Source organism: Ochotona princeps, chromosome 16 (assembly GCF_030435755.1).
Source record: "Ochotona princeps isolate mOchPri1 chromosome 16, mOchPri1.hap1, whole genome shotgun sequence".
Lineage (NCBI taxonomy): Eukaryota > Metazoa > Chordata > Mammalia > Lagomorpha > Ochotonidae > Ochotona > Ochotona princeps.
The window spans coordinates 35946391-35959232 of record NC_080847.1 but is presented as its reverse complement, the minus strand read 5'-3'; positions in this window follow the sequence as shown (position 1 = coordinate 35959232).

Sequence of the window (12842 nt, the reverse complement as noted above, 5' to 3'; positions counted from 1 at the left end):
AACCGTTTTCAGCTAGCCCTAAATACTAAGGCTCTAGACACAAATGTTGTTGTAAGAGCTAATCCCATCAGGCAGCACAGCATGTTGCTGAATTGCATATTGAAGAAGAATCAGCCGAGTGGTTCTTGAGGGGGAACAACTCCATTTGGCTCACTGACTTCACATACCATCAGGCTGACAGCCAGCTCTCAAGCAAACTCAGATTTCGCACAGAACTCTAAATGCCGTTTGAGTACATTTCCTGAAATGCAGCTTGCTGAGCATCCCACACAAACGAAGGCTCCACAGGCGGGTTTCACATGCCACCAACTCCACATTCACAAACCACTTCAGCGCCAAAACCGTTTTCAGCTAGCCCTAAATACTAAGGCTCTAGACACAAATGTTGTTGTAAGAGCTAATCCCATCAAGCAGCACAGCATGTTGCTGAATTGCATATTGAAGAAGAATTAGCCGAGTGGTTCTTGTGGGAGAACAACTCCATTTGGCTCACTGGCTTCACACACCATCAGGCTGACAGCCAGCTCTCAAGCAAACTCAGATGTCGCAAACTATGGTTAATGCCATTTGAGTGCATTTTCCTGAAATGCAGCTTGCTGAGCATCCCACACAAACGAAGGCTCCACAGGCGGGTTTCACATGCCACCAACTCCACATTCACAAACCACTTCAGCGCCAAAGCCGTTTTCAGCTAGCCCTGAATACTAAGGCTCTAGACACAAATGTTCTCTATGAGATAATCCCATCAAGCAGCACAGCATGTTGCTGAATTGCATATTGAAGAAGAATCAGCCGAGTGGTTCTTGTGGGAGAACAACTCCATTTGGCTCACTGACTTCACACACCATCAGGCTGACAGCCAGCTCTCAAGCAAACTCAGATGTCGCAAACTATGCTTAATGCCATTTGAGTGCATTGTCCTGAAATGCAGCTTGCTGAGCATCCCACACAAACGAAGGCTCCACAGGCGGGTTTCAAATGCCACCAACTCCACATTCACAAATCACTTCATCGCCAAAGCCGTTTTCAGCTAGCCCTGAATACAAAGGCTCTTAACGCAAATATTCCTGTAACAGCTAATCCCATCAAGCAGCACAGCATGTTGTTGAATTGCATATTGAAGAAGACTCAGCCGAGTGGTTCTTGTGAGAGAACAACTCCATTTGGCTCACTGACTTCACACACCATCAGGCTGACAGCCAGCTCTCAAGCAAACTCAGATTTTGCACACTATGCTTCATGCCGTTTGAGTGCATTGTCCTGAAATGCAGCTTGCTGAGCATCCCACACAAACGAAGGCTCCACAGCAGGGTTTCGCATGCTACCAACTCCACATTCACAAACGACTTCAGTGCCAAAGCCGTTTTCAGCTAGCCCTAAATACTAAGGCTCTAGACACAAATGTTGTTGTAAGAGCTAATCCCATCAGGCAGCACAGCATGTTGCTGAATTGCATATTGAAGAAGAATCAGCCGAGTGGTTCTTGAGGGGGAACAACTCCATTTGGCTCACTGACTTCACATACCATCAGGCTGACAGCCAGCTCTCAAGCAAACTCAGATTTCGCACAGAACTCTAAATGCCGTTTGAGTACATTTCCTGAAATGCAGCTTGCTGAGCATCCCACACAAACGAAGGCTCCACAGGCGGGTTTCACATGCCACCAACTCCACATTCACAAACCACTTCAGCGCCAAAACCGTTTTCAGCTAGCCCTAAATACTAAGGCTCTAGACACAAATGTTGTTGTAAGAGCTAATCCCATCAAGCAGCACAGCATGTTGCTGAATTGCATATTGAAGAAGAATTAGCCGAGTGGTTCTTGTGGGAGAACAACTCCATTTGGCTCACTGGCTTCACACACCATCAGGCTGACAGCCAGCTCTCAAGCAAACTCAGATGTCGCAAACTATGGTTAATGCCATTTGAGTGCATTTTCCTGAAATGCAGCTTGCTGAGCATCCCACACAAACGAAGGCTCCACAGGCGGGTTTCACATGCCACCAACTCCACATTCACAAACCACTTCAGCGCCAAAGCCGTTTTCAGCTAGCCCTGAATACTAAGGCTCTAGACACAAATGTTCTCTATGAGATAATCCCATCAAGCAGCACAGCATGTTGCTGAATTGCATATTGAAGAAGAATCAGCCGAGTGGTTCTTGTGGGAGAACAACTCCATTTGGCTCACTGACTTCACACACCATCAGGCTGACAGCCAGCTCTCAAGCAAACTCAGATGTCGCAAACTATGCTTAATGCCATTTGAGTGCATTGTCCTGAAATGCAGCTTGCTGAGCATCCCACACAAACGAAGGCTCCACAGGCGGGTTTCAAATGCCACCAACTCCACATTCACAAATCACTTCATCGCCAAAGCCGTTTTCAGCTAGCCCTGAATACAAAGGCTCTTAACGCAAATATTCCTGTAACAGCTAATCCCATCAAGCAGCACAGCATGTTGTTGAATTGCATATTGAAGAAGACTCAGCCGAGTGGTTCTTGTGAGAGAACAACTCCATTTGGCTCACTGACTTCACACACCATCAGGCTGACAGCCAGCTCTCAAGCAAACTCAGATTTTGCACACTATGCTTCATGCCGTTTGAGTGCATTGTCCTGAAATGCAGCTTGCTGAGCATCCCACACAAACGAAGGCTCCACAGCAGGGTTTCGCATGCTACCAACTCCACATTCACAAACGACTTCAGTGCCAAAGCCGTTTTCAGCTAGCCCTAAATACTAAGGCTCTAGACACAAATGTTGTTGTAAGAGCTAATCCCATCAGGCAGCACAGCATGTTGCTGAATTGCATATTGAAGAAGAATCAGGAGAGTGGTTCTTGAGGGGTAACAACTCCATTTGGCTCACTGACTTCACATACCATCAGGCTGACAGCCAGCTCTCAATCAAACTCAGATGTCGCAAACTATGCTTAATGCCATTTGAGTGCATTGTCCTGAAATGCAGCTTGCTGAGCATCCCACACAAACGAAGGCTCCACAGGCGGGTTTCACATGCCATCAACTCCACATTCACAAACCACTTCAGCGCCAAAGCCAATTTCAGCTAGCCCTATATACAAAGGCTCTAGACGCAAATGTTCTCTATGAGCTAATCCCATCAAGCAGCACAGCATGTTGCTGAATTGCATATTGAAGAAGAATCAGCCCAGTGGTTCTTGTTTGAGAACAACTCCATTTGGCTCACTGACTTCACACACCATCAGGCTGACAGCCAGCTCTCAAGCAAACTCAGATTTTGCACACTATGCTTCATGCCGTTTGAGTGCATTGTCCTGAAATGCAGCTTGCTGAGCATCCCACACAAACGAAGGCTCCACAGCAGGGTTTCACATGCTACCAACTCCACATTCACAAACCACTTCAGCGCCAAAGCCGTTTTCAGCTAGCCCTAAATACTAAGGCTCTAGACACAAATGTTCTTGTAAGAGCTAATCCCATCAGGCAACACAGCATGTTGCTGAATTGCATATTGAAGAAGAATCAGCCAAGTGGTTCTTGTGGGAGAACAACTCCATTTGGCTCACTGACTTCACATACCATCAGGCTGACAGTCAGCTCTCAAGCAAACTCAGATTTCGCACACTATGCTGAATGCCTTTTGAGTGCATTGTCCTGAAATGCAGCTTGCTGAGCATCCCACACAAACGAAGTCTCCACAGGCGGGTTTCAAATGCCACCAACTCCACATTCACAAATCACTTCATCGCCAAAGCCGTTTTCAGCTAGCCCTGAATACAAAGGCTCTAAACGCAAATATTCCTGTAACAGCTAATCCCATCAAGCAGCACAGCATGTTGCTGAATTGCATATTGAAGAAGAATCAGCCGAGTGGTTCTTGTGGGAGAACAACTCCATTTGGCTCACTGACTTCACACACCATCAGGCTGACACCCAGCTCTCACGCAAACTCAGATTTTGCACACTATGCTTCATGCCGTTTGAGTGCATTGTCCTGAAATGCAGCTTGCTGAGCATCCCACACAAACGAAGGCTCCACAGCAGGGTTTCACATGCTACCAACTCCACATTCACAAACCACTTCAGCGCCAAAGCCGTTTTCAGCTAGCCCTAAATACTAAGGCTCTAGATGCAAATGTTGCTGTAAGAGCTAATCCCTTCAAGCAGCACAGCATGTTGCTGAATTGCATATTGAAGAAGAATCTGCCGAGTGGTTCTTGTGGGAGAGCAACTCCATTTGGCTCACTGACTTCACACACCATCTGGCTGACAGCCAGCTCTCAAGCAAACTCAGATGTTGCAAACTATGCTTAATGCCATTTGAGTGCATTGTCCTGAAATGCAGCTTGCTGAGCATCCCACACAAACGAAGGCTCCACAGGCGGGTTTCACATGCCACCAACTCCACATTCACAAACCACTTCAGCGCCAAAGCCAATTTCAGCTAGCCCTAAATACAAAGCCTCTAAACGCAAATGTTGTTGTAAGAGCTAATTCCATCAAGCAGCACAGCATGTTGCTGAATTGCATATTGAAGAAGAATCAGCCGAGTCGTTCTTGAGGGGGAAGAACTCTATTTGGCTCACTGACTTCACACACCATCAGGCTGACAGCCAGCTCTCAAGCAAACTCAGATTTCGCACAGTACTCTGAATCTCATTTAGGTGCATTGTCATGAAATGCAGCTTGCTGAGCATCCCACACAAACGAAGGCTCCACAGGCGGGTTTCACATGCCACCAACTCCACATTCACAAACCACTTCAGCGCCAAAGGCATTTTCAGCTAGCCCTAAATACTAAGGCTCTATACACAAATATTGCTCTAAGACCTATTCCCATCAAGCAGCACAGCATGATGCTGAATTGCATATTAAAGAAGAATCAGCCGAGTGGTTCTTGTGGGAGAGCAACTCCATTTGTCTCACTGACTTCACACATCATCAGGCTGACAGCCAGCTCTCAAGCAAACTCAGATTTCGTACAGTATGCTTAATGCCCTTTGAGCGCATTGTGCTGAAATGCAGCTTGCTGAGCATTCCACACAAACGAAGGCTCCACAGGCGTGTTTCACATGCCACCAACTACAAATTCACAAACCACTTCAGCGACAATGTCTTTTTCAGCTAGCCCTAAATACAAAGGCTCTAGACACAAATGTTGCTCTAAGAGCTAATCCCATCAAGCAGCACAGCATGTTGCTGAATTGCATATTGAAGAAGAATCTGCCGAGTGGTTCTTGTGGGAGAACAACTCCATTTGGCTCACTGACTTCACACACCATCAGGCGGACAGACAGCTCTCAAGCAAACTCAGATTTCGCACAGTACTCTGAATCTCATTTAGGTGCATTGTCCTGAAATGCAGCTTGCTGAGCATCCCACACAAACGAAGGCTCCACAGGCGGGTTTCACATTCCACCAACAACACATTCACAAACCACTTCAACGACAAAGTCTTTTTCAGCTAGCCCTAAATACTAAAGCTCTAAACGCAAATGTTGTTGTAAGAGCTAATCCCATCAAGCAGCACAGCATGTTGCTGAATTGCATATTGAAGAAGAATCAACCGAGTGGTTCTTGTGGGAGAACAACTCCATTTGGCTCACTGACTTCACACACCATCAGGCTGACAGCCAGCTCTCAAGCAAACTCAGATTTCGCACAGTATGCTTAATGCCCTTTGAGTGCATGGTCCTGAAATGCAGCTTGCTGAGCATCCCACACAAACGAAGGCTCCACAGGCGGGTTTCACATGCCACGAACTCCACATTCACAAACCACTTCAGCGCCAAAGCCGTTTTCAGCTAGCCCTAAATACAAAGGTTCTAGACGCAAATTTTGCTCTAAGAGCTAATCCCATCAAGCAGCACAGCATGTTGCTGAATTGCATATTGAAGAAGAATCAGCCAAGTGGTTCTTGAGGGGAACAACTCCATTTGGCTCACTGACTTCACACACCATCAGGCTGACAGCCAGCTCTCAAGCAAACTCAGATTTCGCACAGTACTCTGAATCTCATTTAGGTGCATTGTCATGAAATGCAGCTTGCTGAGCATCCCACACAAACGAAGGCTCCACAGGCGGGTTTCACATGCCACCAACTCCACATTCACAAACCACTTCAGCGCCAAAGCCGTTTTCAGCTAGCCCTAAATACTAAGGCTCTAGACGCAAATATTCCTGTAACAGCTAATCCCATCAAGCAGCACAGCATGTTGCTGAATTGCATATTGAAGAAGAATCAGCCGAGTGGTTCTTTTGGGGGAACAACTCCATTTGGCTCACTGACTTCACACACCATCAGGCTGACAGCCAGCTCTCAAGCAAACTCAGATTTCGCACAGTACTCTTAATGCCGTTTGAGTGCATTGTCATGAAATGCAGCTTGCTGAGCATCGCACACAAACGAAGGCTTCACAGGTGGGTTTCACATGCCACGAACTCCACATTCACAAACCACTTCAGCGCCAAAATCTTTTTCAGCTAGCCCTAAATACTAAGCCTCTAGACACAAATGTTGCTCTAAGAGCTAATCCCATCAAGCAGCACAGCATGTTGCTGAATTGCATATTGAAGAAGAATCAGCCGAGTGGTTCTTGAGGGGGAACAACTCCATTTGGCTCACTGACTTCACATACCATCAGGCTGACAGCCAGCTCTCAAGCAAACTCAGATTTCGCACAGTACTCTGAATCTCCTTTAGGTGCATTGTCCTGAAATGCAGCTTGCTGAGCATCCCACACAAAGGAAGGCACCACAGGCGGGTTTCACATGCCACCAACTCCACATTCACAAACCACTTCAGCGACAAAGTCTTTATCAGCTGGCCCTAAATACTAAGGCTCTAGACACAAATGTTGCTCTAAGAGCTAATCCCATCAGGCAGCACGGCATGTTGCTGAATTGCATATTGAAGAAGAATCAGCCGAGTGGTTCTTGAGGGGGAACAACTCCATTTTGCTCACTGACTTCACATACCATCAGGCTGACAGCCAGCTCTCAAGCAAACTCAGATTTCGCACAGAACTCTAAATGCCGTTTGAGTGCATGGTCCTGAAATGCAGCTTGCTGAGCATCCCACACAAACGAAGGCTCCACAGGCGGGTTTCACATGCCACCAACTCCACATTCACGAAGGACTTCAGCGCCAAAACCGTTTTCAGCTAGCCCTAAATACTAAGCCTCTAAACGCAAATGTTGTTGTAAGAGCTAATCCCATCAAGCAGCACAGCATGTTGCTGAATTGCATATTGAAGAAGAATCAGCCCAGTGGTTCTTGAGGGGGAACAACTCCATTTGGCTCACTGACTTCACACACCATTAGGCTGACAGGCAGCTCTCAAGCAAACTCAGATTTCGCACAGTACTCTGAATCTCATTTAGGTGCATTGTCCTGAAATGCAGCTTGCTGAGCATCCCACACAAAGGAAGGCACCACAGGCGGGTTTCACATGCCACCAACTCCACATTCACAAACCACTTCAGCGCCAAAGCCGTTTTCAGCTAGCCCTAAATACAAAGGTTCTAGACGCAAATTTTGCTCTAAGAGCTAATCCCATCAAGCAGCACAGCATGTTGCTGAATTGCATATTGAAGAAGAATCAGCCGAGTGGTTCTTGTGGGAGAACAACTCCATTTGGCTCACTGACTTCACACACCATCAGGCTGACAGCCAGCTCTCAAGCAAACTCAGATTTCGCACAGTACTCTGAATCTCATTTAGGTGCATTGTCCTGAAATGCAGCTTGCTGAGCATCCCACACAAACGAAGGCTCCACAGGCGGGTTTCACATGCCACCAACTCCACATTCACAAACCACTTCAGCGCCAAAGTCTTTTTCAGCTGGCCCTAAATGCTAAGGCTCTAGACACAAATGTTGTTCTAAGAGCTAATCCCATCAAGCAGCAGAGCATGTTGCTGAATTGCATATTAAAGAAGAATCAGCCGAGTGGTTCTTGTGGGAGAACAACTCCATTTGGCTCACTGACTTCACACACCATCAGGCTGACAGCCAGCTCTCAAGCAAACTCAGATTTCTCACAGTATGCTTAATGCCGTTTGAGTGCATTGTCCTGAAATGCAGCTTGCTGAGCATCATACACAAACGAAGGCTCCACAGGCGGGTTTCACATGCCACCAACTCCACATTCACAAACGACTTCAGTGCCAAAGCCGTTTTCAGCTAGCCCTAAATACTAAGGCTCCAGATGCATATATTCCTTTAAGAGCTAATCCCATCAAGCAGCACAGCATGTTGCTGAATTGCATATTGAAGAAGAATCAGCCGAGTGGTTCTTGTGGGAGAACAACTCCATTTGGCTCACTGACTTCACACACCATCAGGCTGACAGCCAGCTCTCAAGCAAACTCAGATTTCGCACACTATGCTTAATGCCGTTTGAGTGCATTGTCCTGAAATGCAACTTGCTGAGCATCCCACACAAACGAAGGCTTCACAGGCGGGTTTCACATGCCACCAACTCCACATTCACAAACCACTTCAGCGCCAAAGACGTTTTCAGCTAGCCCTAAATACTTACGCTCCAGACGCAAATATTCCTGTAAGAGCTAATCCCATCAAGCAGCACAGCATGTTGCTGAATTGCATATTGAAGAAGAATCAGCCGAGTGGTTCTTGAGGGGGAACAACTCCATTTGGCTCACTGACTTCACACACCATCAGGCTTACAGGCAGCTCTCAAGCAAACTCACATTTCGCACTGTATGCTTAATGCCGTTTGAGTGCATTGTCCTGAAATGCAGCTTGCAGAGCATCCCACACAAACGAAGGCTCCACAGGCGGGTTTCACATGCCACCAACTCCACATTCATAAACGACTTCAGCGCCAAAGCTGTTTTCAGCTAGCCCTAAATACTAACCCTCTGAAGGCAAATGTTACTGAAAGAGCTAATCCCATCAAGCTGCACAGCATGTTGCTGAATTGCATATTGAAGAAGACTCAGCCGAGTCGTTCTTGAGGGGGAACAACTCCATTTGGCTCACTGACTTCACACACCATCAGGCTGACAGCCAGCTCTCAAGCAAACTCAGATGTCGCACAGTACTCTTAATGCCGTTTGAGTGCATTGTGCTGAAATGCAGCTTGCTGAGCATCCCACACAAACGAAGGCTCCACAGGTGGGTTTCACATGCCACCAACTCCCCATTCACAAACCACTTCAGCGCCAAAGGCATTTTCAGCTAGCCCTAAATACTAAGCCTCTAAACGCAAATGTTGTTGTAAGAGCTAATCCCATCAAGCAGCGTAGCATGTTGCTGAATTGCAAATTGAAGAAGAATCAGCCGAGTGGTTCTTGTGGGAGAACAACTCCATTTGGCTCACTGACTTCACACACCATCAGCCTGACAGCCAGCTCTCAAGCAAACTCAGATTTCGCACAGTACTCTGAATCTCATTTAGGTGCATTGTCATGAAATGCAGCTTGCTGAGCATCCCACACAAACGAAGGCTCCACAGGCGGGTTTCACATGCCACCAACTCCACATTCAGAAACCACTTCAGCGCCAAAGCCGTTTTCAGCTAGCCCTAAATACTAAGCCTCTAAACGCAAATGTTGTTGTAAGAGCTAATCCCATCAAGCAGCACAGCATGTTGCTGAATTGCATATTGAAGAAGAATCAGCCGAGTGGTTCTTGTGGGAGAACAACTCCATTTGGCTCACTGACTTCACACACCATCAGGCTGACAGCCAGCTCTCAAGCAAACTCAGATTTCGCACAGTATGCTTAATGCCGTTTGAGTGCATTGTCCTGAAATGCAACTTGCTGAGCATCCCACACAAACGAAGGCTTCACAGGTGGGTTTCACATTCCACCAACTCCACATTCAGAAACCACTTCAGCGCCAAAGTCTTTTTCAGCTGGCCCTAAATACTAAGGCTCTAGACACAAATGTTGCTCTAAGAGCTAATCCCATCAAGCAGCACAGCATGTTGCTGAATTGCATATTGAAGAAGAATCAGCCGAGTGGTTCTTGAGGGGGAACAACTCCATTTGGCTCACTGACTTCACATACCATCAGGCTGACAGCCAGCTCTCAAGCAAACTCAGATTTCGCACAGTACTCTTAATGCCGTTTGAGTGCATTGTCCTGAAATGCAGCTTGCTGAGCATCCCACACAAACGAAGGCTCCACAGGCGGGTTTCACATGCCACCAACTCCACATTCACAAACCACTTCAGCGCCAAAGCCGTTTTCAGCTAGCCCTAAATACAAAGGTTCTAGACGCAAATTTTACTCTAAGAGCTAATCCCATCAAGCATCACAGCATGTTGCTGAATTGCATATTGAAGAAGAATCAGCCGAGTGGTTCTTGTGGGAGAAAACTCCATTTGGCTCACTGACTTCACATACCATCATGCTGACAGCCAGCTCTCAAGCAAACTCAGATTTCGCACACTATGTTTAATGCCGTTTGAGTGCATTGTCCTGAAATGCAACTTGCTGAGCATCCCACACAAACGAAGGCTTCACAGGCGGGTTTCACATGCCATCAACTCCACATTCACAAACCACTTCAGCGCCAAAGCCGTTTTCAGCTAGCCCTAAATACTAAGGCTCTAGACGCAAAGGTTACTCAAAGAGCTAATCCCATCAAGCATCACAGCATGTTGCTGAATTGCATATTGAAGAAGAAGCAGCCGAGTGGTTCTTGAGGGGGAACAACTCCATTTGGCTCACTGAATTCACACACCATCAGACTGACAGGCAGCTCTCAAGCAAACTCAGATTTCGCACAGAACTCTAAATGCCGTTTGAGTGCATTGTCCTGAAATGCAGCTTGCTGAGCATCCCACACAAACGAAGGCTCCACAGGCGGGTTTCACATGCCACCAACTCCACATTCACAAACCACTTCAGCGCCAAAGGCATTTTCAGCTAGCCCTAAATACTAAGCCTCTAAACGCAAATGTTGTTGTAAGAGCTATTCCATCAAGCAACACTGCATGTTGCTGAATTGCAAATTGAAGAAGAATCAGCCGAGTGGTTCTTGTGGGAGAACAACTCCATTTGGCTCACTGACTTCACACACCATCAGGCTGACAGCCAGCTCTCAAGCAAACTCAGATTTCGCACACTATGCTTAATATCATTTGAGTGCATTGTCCTGAAATGCAGCTTGCTGAACATCCCACACAAACGAAGGCTCCACAGGTCGGTTTCACATGCCACCAACTCCACAATCACAAACCACTTCAACGCCAAAGCCGTTTTCAGCTAGCCGTAAATACTAAGGCTCTAGACGCAAATATTCCTGTAAGAGCTAATCCTATCAAGCAGCACAGCATGTTGCTAAATTGCATATTGAAGAAGAATCAGCCGAGTGGTTCTTGTGGGAGAACAACTCCATTTGGCTCACTGACTTCACACACCGTCAGGCTGACAGCCAGCTCTCAAGCAAACTCAGATGTCGCACAGTATGCTTCATGACGTTTGAGTGCATTGTCCTGAAATGCAGCTTGCTAAGCATCCCACACAAATGAAGGCTCCTCAGGCGAGTTTCACATGCCACCAACTCCACATTCAGAAACCACTTCAGCGCCGGTGCTGTTTTCAGCTAGCCCTAAATACTAAGGCTCCTGACGCAAATGTTGCTCTAAGAGCTAATTCCATCAAGCAGCACAGCATGTTGCTGAATTGCATGTTGAAGAAGAATCAGCCGAGTGGTTCTTGATGGGGAACAACTCCATTTGGCTCACTGACTTCACACACCATCAGGTTGACAGCCAGCTCTCAAGCAAAATCAGATTTTGCACACTTTGCTTAATGCCGTTTGATGGCATTCTCCTGAAATGCAGCTTGCTGAGCATCCCACACAAACGAAGGCTCCACAGGCCGGTTTCACATGCCACCAACTCCACATTCACAAACCACTTCAGCGCCAAAGCCGTTTTCTCTTAGCCCTAAATACTAAGGCTCTAGACGCAAATGTTGCTGTAAGAGCTAATTCCATCAAGCAACACTGCATGTTGCTGAATTGCATATTGAAGAAGAATCAGCCGAGTGGTTCTTGTGGGAGAACAACTCCATTTGGCTCACTGACTTCACACACCATCAGGCTGACAGCCAGCTCTCAAGCATACTCAGATTTCGCACAGTACTCTGAATTCCATTTGAGTGCATTGTCCTGAAATGCAGCTTGCAGAGCATCCCACCCAAACGAAGGCTCCACAGGTTGGTTTCACATTCCACCAACTCCACATTCACAAACCACTTCAGCGTCAAAGCCGTTATCAGCTAGCATTAATTACTAAAGTTCTGGACGCAAATGTTGCTGTTAGAGCTAATCCCATTAAGCAGCAGAGCATGTTGCTGAATTGCACATTGAAGAAGAATCAGCCGAGTGGTTCTTGTGGGAGAACAACTCCATTTGGCTCACTGACTTCACACACCATCAGGCTGATAGGCAGCTCTCAAGCAAACTCAGATTTTGCACAGTAATCTGAATGCCGTTTGCGTGCATTGTCCTGAAATGCAACTTGCAGAGCATGCCACACAAACGAAGGCTTCACAGGTGGGTTTCACATTCCACCAACTCCACATTCAGAAACCACTTCAGCGCCAAAGCCGTTTTCAGCTAGCCCTAAATACTAAGGCTCTAGACACAAATGTTGTTGTAAGAGCTAATCCCATCAGGCAGCACAGCATGTTGCTGAATTGCATATTGAAGAAGAATCAGCCGAGTGGTTCTTGAGGGGGAACAACTCCATTTGGCTCACTGACTTCACATACCATCAGGCTGACAGCCAGCTCTCAAGCAAACTCAGATTTCGCACAGAACTCTAAATGCCGTTTGAGTACATTGTCCTGAAATGCAGCTTGCTGAGCATCCCAC